The sequence below is a fragment of the Parambassis ranga genome, chromosome 24, assembly GCF_900634625.1.
Source record: "Parambassis ranga chromosome 24, fParRan2.1, whole genome shotgun sequence".
NCBI lineage: Eukaryota > Metazoa > Chordata > Actinopteri > Ambassidae > Parambassis > Parambassis ranga.
In genome coordinates this window covers 11,072,193-11,092,700 of record NC_041043.1, presented here as the reverse complement: position 1 = coordinate 11,092,700, position 20,508 = coordinate 11,072,193, and the positions used below count along the sequence as shown (strand labels likewise).

At 40.0% G+C, this 20,508-nt stretch overlaps 1 protein-coding gene across 1 annotated transcript in view; it reads right to left on the bottom strand.

Annotated features, from left to right (window-relative positions):
* The window catches only part of disp1 (dispatched homolog 1 (Drosophila)), a 60,693-nt gene extending 42,024 nt beyond the window's left edge, over window positions 1-18,669 (bottom strand). The window contains exons 1-3 of the mRNA XM_028397713.1: window positions 18,536-18,669; window positions 16,987-17,062; window positions 1,014-1,091 (exon numbers count right to left, since the gene is read on the bottom strand). The gene's annotated coding sequence lies outside the window, so the exon portion shown is untranslated. The remainder of the gene's footprint in view (window positions 1-1,013; window positions 1,092-16,986; window positions 17,063-18,535) is intronic.
* Between the last annotated feature and the right edge of the window lie 1,839 nt (window positions 18,670-20,508).

Below are 20,508 nucleotides of genomic sequence, written 5' to 3'. Positions count from 1 at the left end.
GGTGGGAGAACAGACTTGCATCCAACTTGAACCTGCTGAGACTCTAAACTGAAAGAGTTGTTGGCTGACTGACATTGCCCTGAAAGGCTTTCTGCAGGTCAGGGCAGAAGGAACCACAAAGACAGATTGAGTGAGTGTAAGAAGTGTGTGTGTGTGTGTGTGTGAAGCAAAGAGCGATTGGTTTAGTGAAAGAAATGTGTTTGTGATGATTACTTGTGTGTGAAAGGCTGCACATGAAGTCATGTGTTGGACAAAGTAACAGGACACAGTTCACCTAGCACGCTGGATATTATTTTTCTTGGTGGGGATAATTTGTAAATGGTCATACAGCATCACACACTGCTAGATCCACAAATCCTCTGACGTGTTTTGAAATGAAAATTACCTACAATTTATACATTGGTGTCACCAACATATTTTTTAAAAAGTGAGTGCGCCAGTTTCTTTTTTTTTCCCCACACAGAGACATTATGAATACATGTTAAAGGTCTGCGGGGGCAATGTGAGCTCTGAGCCATAGGTAAACACCTTTACCTTGCTCACTGACCCATTTGTAGCGAGGTGAAGAACAAACATCCTCACCTTTTTCTAGAGACATGCCTTGACTCGCCAGACAGAGGCACGGAGAAAAAGACCGACAAGGCTCCTTTACCGAGTAGTTACATGTTTTCTTTATTAGGCTGCTTGTGATTAAGGGACACTGATGAAGGGTACAGACTGATTTTCCATCAGCCACCCTGATTTAGTTGTCTGTGCAGCACAGGGTTAGATATTATATCTGTTCACATTATGTCAGACAGTGATGTCAGACCAGAGAGTACAGTTTCTTAAGAACCAAAATTATTACAATTTGAGAATAAATCAAACTGGAAGACCTTTTATGCCTTGGTCTGTAATCTGTACCTAATAACTGTCCCAACCACAGCTAAGTGTTCGTGATTTCAGCAAATAAATGTTCTGCTCTTTAAAGTGATTACGACTTTAACATCTGAATCCAGTGTTAGATGTCTTACCTGTAGGATGACAATGTACCATGCTCTGCATTTATTCATGCGTTCCAACTCTCAAGGCCCTCACAAAAACTGGTGGATCTGTGGAGCGAGACAAAGACAGTATACATTAGAAACACAATCATGACATTTTATGGCAGTAAAACATCAGCAGCACTATAAAAATAATGCAACAAGCAATATTTCTATACTAAATCAATCAGTTCCTTAAGAAAGCAAAAAACTATGCATTTATATAAACAAGTTTTTTTTCAGTAGATAACCTAGTAAAGCAGAAATACCTCAAAGCTAATGGCTGCAAAACAACACCACCACAACACACATGTTCTGGAAGTCTTTTACCCCTCAACCCTGTAGCCGAGAGGTCAACCCACTGCTGGGTCCCCTCGATCTGTTAATAAGGTCTGAGGAGGTCACTTAATGGTGAAGATTATATACACTGACAGACCAACAGCCAGTGTTTCTGGAAGCTGAAGGTGATGATTTGACAGGTAAAGAGAAAACCAGATGAAAATGTCTGATAGCAAGACTTGAGGGCTCCATTCTCCTTCTTGTAATGCTAGCCCAGGGAGGAACAGGTAGCCTAGTAACAAGGTTATGATAAGTTGTTGCGTATGTCTCATGACTCTACAGAACAGAGGGCTATTCAAACCCAACATATGGTCCACATCACCAATTACTAAGGTGTTCCTTGATAGGGAGAAGATGAAGAGAGTGGTAGGCACACAGAGGGCGTTTAAATATGGACAGATGAGGAGGGGAGGAACTTTCAGACAATTTAAAGGAGAAACCTCTGGTCAGAGGGACTTATTTAACCCAGCATAATGGCTTAAAGTTTCTCCCCAGCTTGTCTGTCTGAAATTGTGGAAGTCTAGACAACTGGATGATTAAAACCAAAAAAGGTAAAAACATTTATACATCATACTGAGAGACACCATGCAGGAGAAACAACAGTTGAGCATTGTTAACGTTTGGCTTTCATAAGCCTCGGAGGTAATACAAGCTTGTGTTTCAATGATTCCATAATAAAGATATATTAGATAGAAAATCTGTATGCTCAGCAGAGCACATGAGTCAATGTTTAACCTGAATAAAAACAAGAAATAATGGAAGTTTAGAAAGAGGTAGTAAAAATTATTCAATTAAATCTAATAAGCTTCTTTCAGGAGAAAGTTGTTTTATATAGTCTCAACCTGTTCCTTATTACAAATGTGAGTGGAAAAAGCCCAGACTTCCATGCTGTTTTGGTCCCAGTTTGACACTAATCAATTCACATACAACCATCTTGCAGACAATTCCCCTCTGCCCCAGGTCACCGCCAGGCCTAGCCCAGGCATGCATACACCAATTAATCCAATAGAATCACAGTCTGCTCACATTTTCAAAAAAGTCACTCAAATACTAGAAAATCCAGTCCAGGATTCTCCGTTCCTATATGCCAAACTCCTCGAAACTTGTAAATGTAAATGTAGAGAAGCTTTTAATAGAAGACAGTTCCAGTAAAGGTGGCTCATTGCTTTCCACAGTTGGACAGTTAAGCCAAAGGGAGCTACTCCCCAAATTCCTACCTTTCCACAATTCTGAAAATGTTCCCTTTGAGCCAGCGAGGACACAAACAATCTGTTGATTCAGTGGCAGAATCCTTCCCCCTAAGCCGTTATTTGCTTTAGCAGTGATGACACAAGGGGAGGAATTTGAGCAATGCCTGTGTATCGTAGACTCATTTCCTCCAAAGGAGAGCCATCTCCAGACAGACAAGACGGGACTGAAATCTGGTTTATTCCTGCTCTAGTTCTGGGACAGTCGATGTCCTGCAGACATGTTGCATACTCTATGTTGTGGGGTATGATGTTAGACAGAGATGTACACTTGTTCTCTCTAAGCATTTATAACAATTTGCAAACAAGTAATGACATGAAGCATTCATGTACAATAAACTACTTTCATATTTTCCAGTGACCTCATCAGAGTTATGAACGCCCATCACTCAGCACTTGTTTCTTTTGTCTGAATAAAGAGCGGCACCCAATTATTGGCTACAGCTTTACCTTCTAGAGGAAGATGCCAACTCTCTTTGAGCACACGCGAGGTCCTGCTCTTTTATGACTTTCAAAGATGACTTTTTTTGTTGCACAAACATCCAATAGGATTCCAAAGGGCTTACTGTCTTATTCTATATAAATGGAAGTCTCTCCCAATTGTAAGGGATCAAAGTAGACTTCTAACTGCACAACTTTCAAGTAGAGAATGAAAAGCGTGAAAAGCCAGAGCATGCTCTCTCTCGCTTTGCTGATGGGATCAACTCAAACTCAAGCAGCCTTGAGAAAACATTGCTTGTTCAATAAAGGATCGATGCCAAGAATTATTGTGGCTCCTTGCCATTTTCTCTTATTCTCCCCTTTCTCCTTGGCCCTCAATGATATATTTTCCCCTGGCAAGGCAGTGATATGTCATGAATGTACATGCTAGTAAAAATGTTATGTGTAGTTTGAGGAGCACTCAAGGATGCCCTTTTTCGCAAGTAATCCAAAGTCAAGGAAAAAGGAAACAGAACGCGCTGTGCAAGCAGATTAGCAATCTTTGCAACTCATGGATGCCGGCCAAGAAGCATCTACCCGCTCCTCTCTCCACTTGTGTCTTTTTTTCAGCTGTTCCGATTCCATGCCAGATATGTAAATTGTTTCTGAAAGTCACACAGTTCATACAGGACAAGTCAGATTTTAAAAAGGGCAACAAAGAAATTAAGCCTGTATCAAATGACATACGGATATCAACATGGGAGATCTCCAGTGATGAAAGCAGCAGTGCGGCAAGAGAGAGAGTAAAAAAAGGCAACAGCAAGACAAAAAAAAAAAAGTTATGGTGACTAAACACATTAAATGATCACAGGATGAAGCGGGTGGTTTTTGAATGGGATGAATAAACTTTAAAAATCAAATCAGCCCTCGGTTTTAATCCCGCCTGACTGAACCCACCTTTACAGAAATTCTGAATACTTTGACCTAAGTGCTACGGGTAAAAGCATAGATGAATGCCCACATGTGCAGGCAAGTCCACATCCACCCACATACTGTACACCTGTCACCTCACTATAGTGTGGGTGGATCATTCATTCTAAACCAGATAAAGGAGAGAGTTGGTAGAATTCAAGTTTCATAGGTCTAAAAAAGTGGTGGTTTTCTGGACACTGGGTGGTCAACAGGTACACTGGCTGAGGCCTTAACCACAAGGAAATGTCCCATCTAAGCAATACTGAAACTAACCAATCATTAACCTGCAAATAAAGTGTAATGTTCAGTAACCTTTATAAATGTACTGTCAGACACCTGCATGCTCTCACAGATCACAAAACAGATCAGCATCCTGACACCTGAAGAGCATCAGTCAAGTCCTCTTGTTTATATTTCTATTTTTCTATTAGAATGACAAATGGACACAAGAGCAGGCCGGAGCACACAAGACAGCAGCCCTGCAGCTGTTCCTGTGTGCATTAGTACCGTCACTGTTTGTCTTCCCAGGAGAGACGGACAAAGCGCTTCCAGGTCACCCGCTAACCTGCCTTCTCATTACCAAAGGTCATCAAGCAGGAACACAATGCTGACCTCTCCTGCTAAAGGTCACTTATAGAAGAGGAGGATGGGAGTAGAAGGCGAATAGGAAGATTAGAGAAAAAAAGGGGAGGAGAAAGTTCCACTAAAACCAATCCCGTCTCACCTCACCCCTTCATTTAACCTCATCATCCATCTTGGTTCAGGTTCTTCCTGGTTTTATACAGTTCTGTTAATTATCAAGTCAAACTATTTTAACTTTCTTATGGCAAAAATCAACAACTGTTTAGATTTAAATTGTTTCAAATAGGGCCCCTTTATGAGTCTGATTGATTTTCTTCAGTCACTCCCCCCTATTGCCAGATTTCTGTAGGCTGTGCAAGTGTTTGGCATTTGACACAGGCTGGGGTGAATGCCTATAGATGGCATTGCTCTTAGATCACAACAAGCTCATTAGCTCTGACCCGCTGTTGTGTTCACTCAAACCAGACCAAAGACGTGATCGGGTGGAAATTCAAAGAGGGCGGGGGGGAGAGAGGGGAGTGGGGTTAGGGAACAGATATGTTTCCTTGAATAAAGCAGAACCTAAAAGACTTCCTGTTTTCAGCCTGGAAAACAAAACAGAGAGGCACCACAAATAATGGTGTGAACAAGAGTGCTGTCGATGCAATGTTATCTAACATTATGTTTATATACAGTAGACATCTGTATGGTGATGCTGGGTGTATCCGACATCTGGAGTTTGTGAGGTCTAGTCTCTCAACTGAGCAACACCCTTTTTCTCAATTTATCCATGCTACTCCCTCCCCCCCTTCTTGTTTGCTTTGTCCTCCTTCTCTTCCCTCCATCCTCTTCTTCTGTACCCCTCTCCTTCAGGTCCATGTGAAAACTCGCAATTACCAGAAACATGAGACATGGTAACTGTTGGACATGAACTTGGAATATGCAAAACACAGGAGCCCTTAACAAGGACCATGCTGAAATGTGATTGAATGCGTCAGCAGGTCATAAAAGGCCCCCCTCAAGATCAATGTAATTATGAAAGCTTTACGTGGAGGACTTTCCGGACTGGGGAGTGACCGGTGACAGGAGGAGGAGGAGGAGGAGGAGGAGGGAGCTGGCAACATTACTTTTCACCAACAGAACCCTCTTTTAACCCAACAAGTGGAGTACAAGCAAGGTCTTCCAGCTGCCTTCCATCAGCAGCTATAATAGAAAGACGGGCCGAAGGGAAGGAGGTTTGCAACACCTGCAGCAGGGTGCCAGCAAACATTCCTTGGTCCTCCGGCCCCTTGGTGATGCACTCTATAAATCCTCGTGATTAGCTACAGTAGCAGGCCTAAGTGCCACTTAAATAAAACCCATAGGGGAAGTTGTTGTGACCTCCAAGCTTTGGAAATGTGATTTAGGTCCAACTGATTATTACAAAAACAAAGCTAACTCTGTTTCTCTAATAAGAGAGGACGGAAAGAGGAAGGGTGTGATGGAAGTGTGTGGGAAGGAGAAGGGAGTGTGACAGGAGGTTTTTAAGAATAAGTCATTATTTGAAGGATTCATGAGAATCGAGAGAAGTAACTCCCTTTTATTAAGCAATTAAGTAACTCTCAACGAATAGTAAGTCCATTATGCATTAGTATTCTGGGAACACTAAACACCAAAACAACATACAGATGTGAATATAGAATCTAAGCCAATGTCGTTATATGCTTAATGTGAAAACTGCTTTTGCTCCTAAATCAGCACCTATCCATTTACATGTTTTCAAACTATCTACCATTGGACAGCATCTTCTAAAAGGTGACAGCAAAGATAGGAAAAGTAGTCTTGTAAATCAGAGTCAAAGTGGCATTGCAGCAAAAAATCCACCAGTGCTGGGGTAATGTCAACATTAAACTTAATCACAGTCTATCAATAAATGAGAATGAGGCTGACCCCAAAGACATTAACTACACAAATCACAATTAAGTCCAGTGACTGAAGAAGAGGGACTGGCAAGAGCACAGAGCCCCCAGAGGCTCTCTTAAACTTCTGTGTGCACTTAAACAGATAGGATGGCACACACAGGCAAGCGCTGCTGTAGTATTGTTGTCAGCTGACAAAGACCAGAGCCAAGTCAACTCCAGCTAGGACTGGAAAATTGTACTTCTGCAATAGAAATGTACTCAATCTTCACATTACAATAATTTGCATTATTTTTCTGCATTTATGCATCCACATGATCAGCTAACAAGAGCAGTCAGCTAGTTTCTGACATTTTCTATCACTATTGTATGTGTATATATTTTCACTAAATTCCCACAGTGTAGCCACATCGTTAATATACAATGCATTCATTTGTGTGTATAAGTGATTTCTTGATACCTGTCTTCCCCCAAGGCACTCAGAAAGAGACAGAACAGGTTTAGTGTTAACCTGAAATCATCACAAACAACACAAAACATGGACTACTCTGGCAACATCAAGCAATTACCTCAACTAAACACATTTAAACTACAGGGAGAGGCACACAAGAACTGCATTCACATGCATAAATCTAGACAGCGCAGTAAAATGCTCTCGAGCTGACCTTGACAGCTGAGGACATCCTGTGAGAGGGCTCACGTCTGTGCTTGGCAGCCTGGTGCAATCAGGAGTACAGTCCTACGGGCTGACGTAATATTTGGACATAAGTGTTGTGTGCATTTATCAGCACATGTAAGGGCTTTCATGCTTTCAGAGAGGCAGTTATCTGGCTTCAAGCTCCATGTCCTAAAAGACTTTGGAAAAACGACTACCGTAGTTCTTAGTTAAGAAACACATCCCATAACAGCATTTAAACACAAATATCTATATTATTATTTTCTGTCTTCTTCCTATAGTAAAAGTTCTGTCCTTTCTGCCACTAAAACAACAAAACAGTATCCAACTTACTTTATTAAAAGATACAAATCTTTCCAAACATTTTGTCCCGGAGACTAGATTTGTGCATATTATATGTTTCCAGTAAAAGCAGTTTGTTTTGAGATAAATGAGAGGACAAAGTAGTTCCCATGAGCACAGAAATTACCATGAAAGACAGCAAAAATTTACTGCCTACAGAAAATACTGTAATGGACGCACTGTTTGATTGCCAAGTGATAACTAGGAAGTGCAGTGCAAACAACAGAAACATTAAAAACACTTACTGTCCAAGACAATACTGGGGAAAAAATACAAAATAACTGTGTTTAAGTTTAAGTCACCTCACAGCAAGAAGATTCTTGGTTTAAAAAAATGGCAATGGGCCTTTCTGTGTGGAGTTTGGACATTCTCCTTGTTTCTGCTTAGGTTTTCTTAAGGTACCCCGGATTCCTCCCACATACCAAAGGCGTGAATGTTAGTTTTTGTTAGAATTTGGCCATACCTGTGAGAATTAGCATGTCTGGTTGTTTTTATGTTAGCCCTGCGATAGACTAGTGACCAAGTTGTAGCCTGCCTCTTGCCGGGAAAAGCTCCAGTCCACCCATTACATGGATGGATGGATGGATGGATGGATGGATGGATAGAGTTTTAGTATCAGTTCTCCTGTGCATGTCGCAGAAATGTAACAGACCACCTGGCTTCTTATCTTCTTATCTAAGTCGGCATCTGTGATCTTTCTCAGGGAAGGCCTAGGTTATTTCACCAAGACAAATTCTACACAAATTACAACAGCATAGCTCTCTAGTAAAAACTTGATGAAACCAAATTTTGTTGCATGCTTTGTTCATTTCAATGAAGGGATGTAAAAAAAGTATGTGGTGAAGTTCAGTCTCAAAAAAGATCTGTTCAGATGTGCTTGGAGTTCAGGCCTGTGTTAAAAGCAGCTTTCTGCCTCTACCCGACACAATCATGCAGTGAGGACCGCAGAGACCATGTAGTGGGGACTGAAAAGTTGCCAACACCCAGCAAGTGCCATTAGTAAACATACACGAACACAGAAACCAGAAAGGCGGTACTGCCAGAACCCTCAGCCCCCACAGCCGCTAGCCTGAAACTGGCCAGGGTCACACTCAACCACTCAGAGTTCTGGTCTGTTCGCAGAGCTGCTGCATCCACCAGGAATCCAAAACAAAATGAGCATTAGTGAAACACTGTACTTAAAACAGAGAACTTTGAAGTTCTGTGTGCCTCATGGGTTTCCATTCAATCTACTCCTCCCCCCCTCTGCAGAAGAAGCTGCCAAGGAAATGCAAGCCAAATGTTGCTGCAGTTAAGTGAAGTTGTGTGTATGTATGTGCATCCGTGTCTGTGTATATACATATATGTACCATATGTGATTGTTTGCATGCAGGTGGGTCTGTAGAGTTTTATCAAAGTTGCAAAGAGTGCAGTGAACATGCCTTGTCGTCAAGTTTAATTCACATGAAAGACTTGCTGGTTAAGAAAGAACAACATCAGGATTTTGTCTTTTGCATGCTAAATAAGCAAAGAACAAACAAAGGCATAAAATGTTATGTTAACAAGAGTAAACACACAATTAAATCATAATTTAAACAATAGAGTTGTCCAAAAATGACTGTTACTTTGTAAAACACACAAAGAAAGACAAGGAAATATGACAAAAGAAAAAAAAGATGTAGTGCAAAGACTGGTGTAGTTTACACAGAGAAAAGGAGGGAACAAAAGATTGAGGCTGAAAAGGATGAAGAGATAAAGAGAAAGGGGCATGCATGGTAAATCGCTCCACTTGGCAGCAGCTCTACAGTAAGACGCTTGGTCCAATTTATAGATGGACTCAAGTTATGCAAAGGTCTTTGTCAAGTGGAACAAAACAAATGGATTGAGCTGACCTCGTCTTCCCCATCTATTTCTCCATCCCTCAGTCTTAAAGCTATCCACCCACCTCTGTGTTATGACCTACACAACAGGCCCTCCAGGGTCATTGGCTTGGTCCCTTGCCAAGATTGCTCTCTTTCTCCCTCCCTCCCTGGGCGCACCTTCCCACCCTTAGAAACCCTTTCTGGTTTGTGTCAATCTAATGAAGAGTCTCTTAACTGTTCCACAGCAAGAAAGCAGATGGAACTCTGGGACAATTTACAGCACACACAGAGGGAAAATGGCAGTTAAGTTGCAAAGGGGAGTAAGGGACACACTCTGAAAATGTTTTTCTGGCCAGCAATGTCTAAGATATTCTTTACGTTTACACATTTTTCCAATTTATCTCTTATTGAATTAAGGTTTCAGACTCTTGGACGCCTTTCAGGAGAATATAACGGAGGAAGAGGAGAATGACAGATTCAGAAAGAGGGAGATGCACAAATCGGAGGAAGAACTAAATCTGATCGCTTTCTCTGGAAAAAACCTTCACAATGAATCATTAGTTATGATATATATTGAGGATGGTGGGGCTCAACCTACTCTGAAGATGCAATCAAGATGAAACCCCACTAAATCTTCATGCTTTAACAAGGCTTAACTCATGCCAACATGAAATGTTTTATTCATATTCAACAATACATACATTGTGTTTTCATAAGGCACAGTTCAAATTTTTGGTACGTTTGGTAGAACTTTTGTGTCACAGTAACATAAAGTTACAGTATTAGTAGAATAAGTACTGAACATAACAATAGAAAATGCACTGGGAAACTACACTGTAAAAGGACCTGTGTCTCATTTATACAACAATTATGATCTATGTACAAGTTATTTATAAAACGTTACAATGACGTGGAAATGATTTTATCTATAGGCAAAGTCTAGACTTGACGTAAGAGATTAAGGGTATTGCAGTTTTGGGTGCCACAAAGATCCAAGCCTGACATAAACTTGATATGGTCAAGTGTCTAAGGTGAAAGTGGTTTACGCATTTACATCGCTGTAAAATCTCCTAATAGAGGTGGAACTTCTCCCTGAAGTAGCCACAAACCTGACATGGGATGGGGCGAAAGATCTGATGTTGTTTAATGCCACCTTCAGGATTTTGTCAATCTTCATACTACCCATGTGTCATTTTTGGAATAATTAGCAATTGACTAATGTTGTTATTCATGTGTTGGCGTATAATAATCTATTTAAGGAATGAATAATTAATAAAATCATATAAGTTAAGATGAAAACGATTATTTTTGGAGACGTGACATAGCAAATGCAAGAGGTGCTAGTTTCTTTGTGTAAAGCCATGGAGCAGCTATCAAGACACCACTAAAAACACAAAGCGCTTGTTGAATGTACCTATGTGCTGGCAGTTAAAGAAGCCAGATGATGTAAAAGGTTTTCTCTGTGGGGGTTTAAATAGGCCCGGTTCTCCACTGTGATCATAATGGTCCAGTTTTCCACCCTATTGCTCAGATCTGCTGCAGGGTACATTGTGAAGTATTATGAGTCTCTAGTAGTCAAATATTACTATTGCACAAAAAGTAAAAGCTTCAGTCAAATAATGGGGGTTCTGTGTGAGCATATTAAGAAAGGTTTCATAAAAAATGGTCAGCTGGGATCTGACAGATAGACTTTCAAAATGTCAAAATATAGGTTTTGTAGTTTATGTCATGGTTCCACTAGGTCCAATGAGTTTTATAGGTAAATGATATTGTTTTGAATTTCCTGATTTTAAAACATTTCTTTTCTTTACACACCAGCTAAACAGAGCTAAACTCTAATTTCTTCCTTCACCTACATCGCTTCATTATACATGTTGAGAACTGCATATTGAGAAGAGCTGGCACCAGTGAAAGAACTGTCAGTAATGATTAAGCAATCTGGTGCAATTTGGTGTAAAGCATTAGGAGAATTTGTACTTGTGCTGTCAGCTTAAAAAAGGTCAATGGTGCACCGTGTGAGGTGCAGCTGTGTTCTGAGCCAGTTTTCATTATATTCCACAAAAGCATGTAAAGGTGGTGTAAACAGTAGGCACCCAACTGTCAGTATGGACCAGGATAGAAAAATAGGGATTGTGGAATCAGACACATTTGTGTAGTCTGGCTGCTGATTTACAATATTACGGTTCCCAATATTACTTATAACTATTTCCTGCAGTCATTCCCAGATGTCCCACTACCAGAACAAATATGTTTTGTCCTCCTCCAAGTGTACTGGTGCCACATTTACTGAATGTTCCAATGCATTAAAATGAAGGAATGTCCACAGCCCTTATAACATACCCATGAGATCCTATACAAATGTCATGATTATTGACTGTTTCTGGCCACAGAATTGTCTCCTGCACCTTCATTGGTCAGTGTGACCCCCTAAGACAAAGACATGATAATAATTACAGTGTAAAAAAAAGAGCCTGTTCTGTTGGACAGTAGATGAAAAAAAAAGTTTTAGGTCAGAAATTAGCAAGCAGGTTGGTGTGCAGTTTCTCTAAAAACGTGTTGTTCTCCATATCTATTGTTTCGCCAGCTGGCAGGACCCATATTTGTCCAAGATAATCCCAGTTTTATATGCCAAAGTCAACTAAATTCTCTGTGCAGCTATTAAAACATGCCATTACTTGAGTTCAGAGAAGCATGAGTGAACTTACTATCACACCTTTTTTTTCCTAATGTTTCACCCTCAGTCTCATTTTACCGCATGCCGTGCCAACTGGACAAGACCACAAAACTTTTTGAAGGTTTTGGTCCTTTTTCTAGAAGACAAAAAGACCAAACACATCAAGTGACAACAAATTAGATGATAGGTGTTGAGGGCTCCTCCGGCTCTTTGCTGACATACATCCATATGTCCAATAGCTCACAAAGATTCCTACAGGGGGCTGGCCTTTTAAACCATTCAACGCTGAACGGCTGAAAGATTTCAGAGCACATTTATCATATATTCTGTAGAATATAGGGGGTTGGAGTGACAAACCACCATGGAAGAGGAAAAAAACAAAACAGTGCTGGCAGAGATGGAAACGATTCAACAAGAACTGGACAACTGTTCCTTTTTCATCGTACATGACACATGACACACTCACCTCAAATGCACAACAACTCATTTTCTCTCTGATTTGACAAGGTGACACTGTACACACTGCCAATTCATTAACTGTGCACGTTGTAATCAGAATCCCGGTCGTCAATGACAAATTTGAACAACATTACATAAAAATGAGACGGTGGAGGAGAAGAGTGATAAACAGAACGGCTCCTATAAAATAGAATAGGGTAGCTTGTTGAGTAATTGAAATTATACCACAATAGCACATCATGACGTAATGTCCTTGGATGCATGCAGCCTTTAAAACTTAAAAATACATTTTATACTGTAGGTACGACCAGAAAGTGCCTGAACACAACACGAATATATGAAGCATTTAAGACACTGTTCTAATTAAGAGATGCAACACACTGCTCATAAAATTTCAAGTTACTAAAGGCAAGTGGAATTTTTTTGGTTTGTTTAAATTTAAAGATGGTAACACTTTCAGCAGCATGGTTGTGTGAACTAGGCTTAAACAACTCCATACAACGTGGATAAGAATGTTTATACCTGTCAGAAAGACCTCCCTCCTTAAACACCATTATTACTACCTCCCCCTAACACTCCTACCAATAATGTTTTGACATGCAGCCTGGTATGTGCCACCTGACTCTTCCTTACACACTCCAGACACCTTGCACAACACTTGATTCATTAAATTAGCAGCCTAATAGTAACAGGGTGCAAATTACACAACTTTATGTCTTGTGATAGCAACATCACTGTGTTTCCTCAACAAGCTCTCCATTTGTTAAATCCTTCAGCTCCGTTTTGCATTCAGGCCTGGCTCAGAGGTAACTGAGCCCATGACAGAGAGGCATATGAGCCAAATATGTTTCGACAAGGTCCAGAGCTCCAGGGTCAGGCCGCACCGAGGAACATGTGTCCCTGGGAGAGGAGGCCTTGCTGCTCCCTCAGCCAGTCAACATTCTCCAGTTTGTGCAACAAATCCTAATGAGGCTGCTCTCTGTGGGGGGAACCGGGGCACTGTCTGTGGGGATTTGTCTGAAGATCTACGCAACCAAGAAAAGATGCAGTGAACTAAAACAAACGCTAACCATCTCTCTCTCTCACACACACAAAACAAAGACTGATGAGGAGCAGGAAGCCAAATGGTGTTCTGCAGGCCAAGGAATGGCCATGGACAGATAAAGAGGCCAAGAACGAAAGATATGAAATATTTATCAGCAAATACACTCTGAGATGTATGTGACTGATGGGCCGTAGGAAAATACTCATTTGGTTAAGCTGCTGGCAGTAGGTCAGGAAAGAGGACTCAAAACCTCAGTGTCAGGCAGTAACTTTGTAACTTGGGAAATTTAAATATGTGGCGGAGATATAATATTCAATAAAAATAAATATGGATCTTATTGCTCTAACAATCACAAATACCTACCAAAATGACTCCTTGACGACCTGAGAAATAACATCCATCTTCCTCAGAAGAACTGGGTATTAAATCAACATCATCTATGATAAAGTTTCCATCTGTGGTTAATATTTCTACAACCTTAATACAGAAACAGAGAACCTACTGGGAACAGACAGCAGGACAGAAAAATCCCATGTTCAAAGACAGTCTGATCAGACTCTGGGGTCAGTCCACCTGAATCACATTAATTCATTTTCCCTTCCTGCGCCCCTTCCCTTTCCCCAGGACAACTGTGAAGCTACTGCTTTGTAGCAAAGCTCACTTTAAAAGTATGATTGCCATATATTACCATAATACACTCTGACAACTCAACCCTCTTTTTTTTTTCTTTTTTTTTTAGCAGGAGAGTTAGAATAAAATAGTGGCACTAATACACAACACCTGTTCCTTTTAGGCATCCGTCAGTATATCAAATATACAAACAGTGACAGCTGTGGTGCTGGCAGGGATATGGCGAGGCTTTGGGCCCGGGTGATGCAAAACACAGAAACAGGGGTTGTTTCTCAGAGCACTTCTTCCCACACAACTCTCTCCAGGTCAAATAGCTGAAAGCAAAGTGCAGTGGCCAGAGCCTTTAATATTTCACACATGCTTTTTGAGGAGCGCCAGGCACTATCGATTTCTTTAATCTGAAGCCCAGGAACTAGAAGGAAAAAGGGCCTATCAGGCAGTCTGCTTTCAATTACGAGGTCCATAAAGACACCGAGGAAAGAACCTGATGTGATGGATGGTCTGTGAGATGCCATGATAGGATCCATGCCTTTGTCTGCTGAGGCTCAAATCTACATGCCAAACACACCCATGAAGTCCAGCTAAAATCCAAGAAAGGAGGTTGATCAATGAGTAGAAGCTCAGCAATGAATAAAATGTCTCAAGCACCTCTTCAATTCAGTATTTCTTTTATATCATGGCATGATCATCATAACTCAAATTGTCAAAAAATATATTTTAGTAGCCAAAAATGTAGTGCAAAGGCAGGCGCTGTTTTACTAGGCCTAATATAAGCACTATTTGCATATATTATATACTGTCATATATATTGTGTGTATCATATATATTAGACACACACAATATAAAGACACACAGAGCTAAAACTGAATTTATATTCATCAGGTGAATAATAGTGGATCAGTGAATAATAACTCTTTCCTATTACATTTTTCTGCTGCACCATAAGTAGCAAAAAATATCAATTGTTTCAGGTTTAAATAGACTTCACTGATACATTGGCTGATATAGCCTATTTGTGATCCTCAAAGACTCTGCCTAACACTTTGAAATATGAATCCCAGGTAAGGTTTCATCTTGAGTGAAAGCAAAATATTTATCTCATATAAATCTAAATCCGCATCTTTGACATGCCTGATAAAGAAAGTCTTTGTCTCTTCAGACTTGAGACAGCATCTCTGTCTCTCTGAAAACTTCAGTGCATCTGGCCAGCTGGGCTGTCAGCACCACAAGAGGAGAAATCCACACTGTGTAGCAGTTTGAAGTCTCTACACAGAGAGACAGATATTAGGCATGCTGGTGCCACAGGGGTCCACAATATCCACCAGTGTGTCTCCATCCTTCAGCTCGACATCAAAGAAGGCAGTGCAACAGTTTGAATTATAGACAGCAAGTGTGCAGTCATGCCTCCAGTGGCTCTCAGCTCCCAGCCCGATTAACCCCTGTGCCACCCTGAAGAGGAGAAGCAGGGGATACAGCTCATAGCTAGGCTCAGATAAATTACAATACCAACAACTGCACATCAGCAAGAGGACATAAGGTCACTCATGTCATCAAAGAACGTGATGACTCAATCCCTCAACTGTGATGTGAACAACACAGAAGGTGTAACCGCTCCCTTATCGTTTGTGTTATTTTAAAACTGAAATAGAACCAATACTTACATAGAACTGTGTCCCTGGGTAAGACACTTAACCCCAAGGTGCTTGTTGTACAAGTGCTGGGAGTACCTTGAGTACTATGCCTGTCAGTGCCACATCAACATGTCTGAAGCTCACAGCTAGCTTTGCTTTACTTTTACTAAAATTCAGCTAAATATCATCCAGTCATATAGGGAAGGATTACAGCATATTATCAGCACATGGACAAAGAACAATTCAGAATGGGCCATTACAGCTCAAATGACACATGGGATTCGTGGCAGTGAAGACTGGTGTTGTCAGCAGAATGCATCAGCGGAAAGAGAGAGCAAAAGGAAACAAAGACACACTGATAAGACAACAGATGCTGATGCAGAAAATAGAAGCGCTATTAACTGATACTGGCAAAATTTACTGTTGCAAGCAAATAAGGGCAGCGTGAACAAGATGCTTCCAACATTAAAAAAACTCAGCTTGCATTTGCTCAAGTGATAAAACAAAGATAACAAAAGACTGATTTAGAAACAGAAAGACTGGCTTACAAAAACGATAACGATATGGAAAAAAACTTGCCCAGATGCAGATGGGGGCCGAAACAAGATGGGAAGCAGCTGCTATAGCCAGCTGTCCAGGCCAGTTGTTCATATGGGCTGAAGGCCAGGATGAAGGGATTCAGAGACATTAAATAAGAAAGAGGGGGAGGCAGATATAACAAGCAGACGGAGATGGAGAAGGGGAGGGGGTTTAAGGTGCGAGGAAATAGGTATCAATTATATATTTAGTCTTGGCCAATGTCATGCATTCCATGAACTTATACTATGGTAACACATAATTTATGTATTCATTATAAAGCAGCATATTTGTTTGCATGTCTGAAAATTTTGCCCTTATTTAGCTATGAGCACCATGGTGTTTGCAGTTTTATGATGTAGATTTTCTCTTTCCAAACAACAAACTAACAGGACATCCCACAGGAAATCCTTAACTACAAGGCTAATTTGGGGAATAACAAGCAGAAGAGTGACCTCTAGTGGCCTGTACTGAAGCGTACAAGTAACTAACTACATTAGCATACATAAGTAACTGTGTAGAGAGGAATGAGGAGAGAAAAGCCTGGCATCGGGTGATATAATCATTTGTGGCTGCTATACTTGCAATAATAAATGATGAGTGAAGCATCCCTGATGATTAAAGTGTGTGGTTTGAATGTCCTGGATACTTACAGTCAACTCTTGGGATGAACTTTTTCTTGTTTTTGACACCAATCAGTTGATCTCAACAGCCAGCCTTCACAAAACTCTGAAGAACAAGGCAAAAAAAACACGTTTCAGATTTTATAATAGACCTATATGGTTATTAATGAATAACAGGAAGCTGCAATAATTCGATCAAGTCAGTTTGTTAGTCACAGTCTTGTGAGTATGTGCATTTCTTTATAATAGAACACCAGAAAAAAACTTTTTTTGTTGGTTTTACGGTGGATCACACTACTTTTCATCTTATTTTGTGGGTTCATGGACTGATCCAGCTATGTTTGGGTAAACATATTAATCCACTCAAAATATCAGAGGGGTTTTCTGTTAGGTGCAGACAAAAACTACCAATAATAATTACAACAAAATAACAATGCACTGTCACATAACAACAAGACACTGTTTACCACTGACACTGTGCTGTTGCTGTGAGGCCAGACATGTTTCCTGAGCCCAACCCACTAACCCAGTGCTGTGTTTCCAAACAGGTATTTGGCTCCAGAGCTCATGTTCATATGATGTTGAGAAGCTATAAGAAGAGGATTATTTTGCTAATGCTCGCCCAAGAAACACTTTCACAACAAACTAATGACAAAGAGCTTACTAACAAGTCCATAGGCACATGCCTATGTCTGAGTTATTCTCCCTCTTTTAACTAAAACAAACTTATCAATTTCATGCCATTGCACTTTAATGTGACTGTACTCTTTTTAATTGCATGTTCATAATATTTTTAATGTTACACTGTTTGTATAATTGATTAGCTGAGGGGGTGGAAAGATAATTGGATGTAAGTGAGATTAAATAAATTGGATTTAACTTGCTTCCATTCCTCCAAGCAGGTGTTCAAATAATAAATGAGTGGAGCAACTTCTTTGTAACACACAGCTGAACCAAAGGCTTTACTTTCAGTTTAATAATCATTTTCTGAAACAATGCAGCCCCACACAACAGGAGAGGACAAGTCATTCCTGATTAAACAGGAGAACACAACTGTCTACGTAAGATGCTGCGTCTCAGCAAAAGTAACAACATAAAAACGATGTTTTTTCACACTAGCAACAGCTAAAATATAAGCACACGTTCGCACAGGTATAAAATTCAAAGTGTTAATTTCCGAGTTTTTAATGTTAGTGTTTAGTCTGGAGCATGCTTGTGTGTCCATTAGCTGCCAAAGATGACGTTATCCTCATAGCTTCGGCCTTATGTCAAATCACAGCTGACCCTATCAGTTCGGCAGCTAGCGTTTTACCACACAAAAAGCTCATGCGAACCTGGAACACCTCAGAATTCTCCGTCCACCTCTGACTCCTCTGGATCTCTGGATATTAGCTTCTTTTTAGCCAGCACAGCGCTGATGTTTGCCCCTTCTCACCAAGCTAGCTAAGTTCACGTTAGCTGAGTGACGCTGCTAGCCAGCTAACCTCGCTGACCAAAACAGCTGGCTAAACAACAGCGGTTTGTCTTCTGTTGTTTCCACTAACAAGCACGCTGCATACTCACAACAAACAGCACCTACCCGGTATGAAGGCAAAAGACACGGACTGAGCACTAAACAGGTGAAAGGGAAAGTATTCCTGGTCTTCTACTTTAGTTTTTGCCGGATGCTGGTGTATCCACTATCCAAGCATCAAACCATGTTGGGTGGGCAGCTGCGCACTGAGTTCTTGTTTGCACTCGAGAGCCATTAGGAGGTTTCTGGAACAATGTAGGGAACTTCGAAGGACACTAGGAGGTTGACTACGTACCTTGGCTCCTTATTTAGTGTAAGAATGAAACTATTGTGATTTATATTATAGTTTATGAGGGTTTCCTTTTTATTATGGAATCTAATCATTATGTAAAATAACTTTTAATTTGTTTTATTTATAGTTTGAAAATAACCCTATTCTAACTTTTGAAATATAGACATTTTTTTCCATTTTTGTCGATGTCACATTATTATTATATAATAAGAATATTTTAATATTAAGACTAAAATGGAGTCTGTAGCTTGAAATTTGTAGGAGGAGATACATTTGGCAGATGACCCTTGTTGAAAGGCTCTCTCATAGACTCCCATGTTAAAAATGACACCGAAATTGCTTAATATTTGAAAAATTATAATTTTCTGAAAAAAAACTTGAAGTTGACCCGGAATGTCCTTTATGAGTTGAACATTTTGATAGTTGAATGGCTGAAATCGGTCAATGTATGCTGAAGATACGCTGCGCCAAAAAACATGGAAGAATAAAAAAGAGGGTGAAGAACAATAGTTTTGATTGCCTAGCAAGGCAATCAAACTAATAAAGTTAATTTTTGGGCCCCAAGAGATTCTAGAATAGCCTCAGAGTACAGGTTTAAATCTATGTTTTAACACAACACTATAGGCACAGTCATTTTGGTCATAGTTGCATTATACCATTAAACTGCTATAATATCTTTGATGTAAGCCCACAGGACCTGCAAAACAAAAGTACATACAGGAGCAAATGATTCTAGCTTCCCTCTGCATAATGACATCAGGTTCATCCCATCATCCCATCGCATTTTTCTCCTGCTAGATGCTCTTTGGCTAAAACACAATTAGATTTGCTCCAGTAAGTGCCGCTTTGTTCACATTGTGTTTCACAGCTGCATCTGCCTCATAACAATGTCGCGCGGGGTCAGATCATTAACTTGGAGAGTGGAAGCTTAATTGAAAGGAGAGAGAGAGGAATATTATATTAAGTGTACACTATGAAGATTCTTCAAGTTCCCAACACACAAAAGCTGGAACAACCACTTCTAGTACCAAGGTACTGCTTCCTATAAAGCATATAAGAGCATACACTGTAGTTATGGCCACACAATAAGAAAAGGGAATGATTGTGAAACTGTAATATAAATAATAAAGAATGTCTGCTAAATGGCTTAGTGTAGTTATGCCATGTCTGCATTCTATGGTGTAACAGAGAAACATAAAATAAATCTGGCATTTTAATGTGTGACATTTACTTAAGCTTTGTCACTAACAAAGTGCCACGGTTTCAAATTATGTTGCTAGTAACTTCATTTTATTTTGGAGCATCTATTGCTAAGAGCAAAACGGTGACATTTATAAATGTCTTATTTTTTCTTTCTTTCTTTTTTTCCAGCAAAAAAACCTAAAACTTTTAGCAATTATCGTGTTAGAGGAAGGTTTGACAACAGTCGTGTTTTACATAAAGTAAGTAAAGTACAAAGTGATCATTCTGAGTACTTGGAAAAATGGATAAGACTCTAATTATCTACAGATGGTGGACATAATTCAGTTTGTTTTATGAGTTTACCAATGGATGATGGAGATGAAACACACTGTATGACGGACATTCAAAAAAACAACAATGTGAAAAATGCAAGTTTTAAATAGACGAATAAAAAAATATTTGTTTTTAAATGGATTTAACTGTAAAAACCTCATTTACAGACGGACCAAACAGCACACACTGATTTGATTATTGTCCTATTTTTGGACAGTAATGGTCACATGGT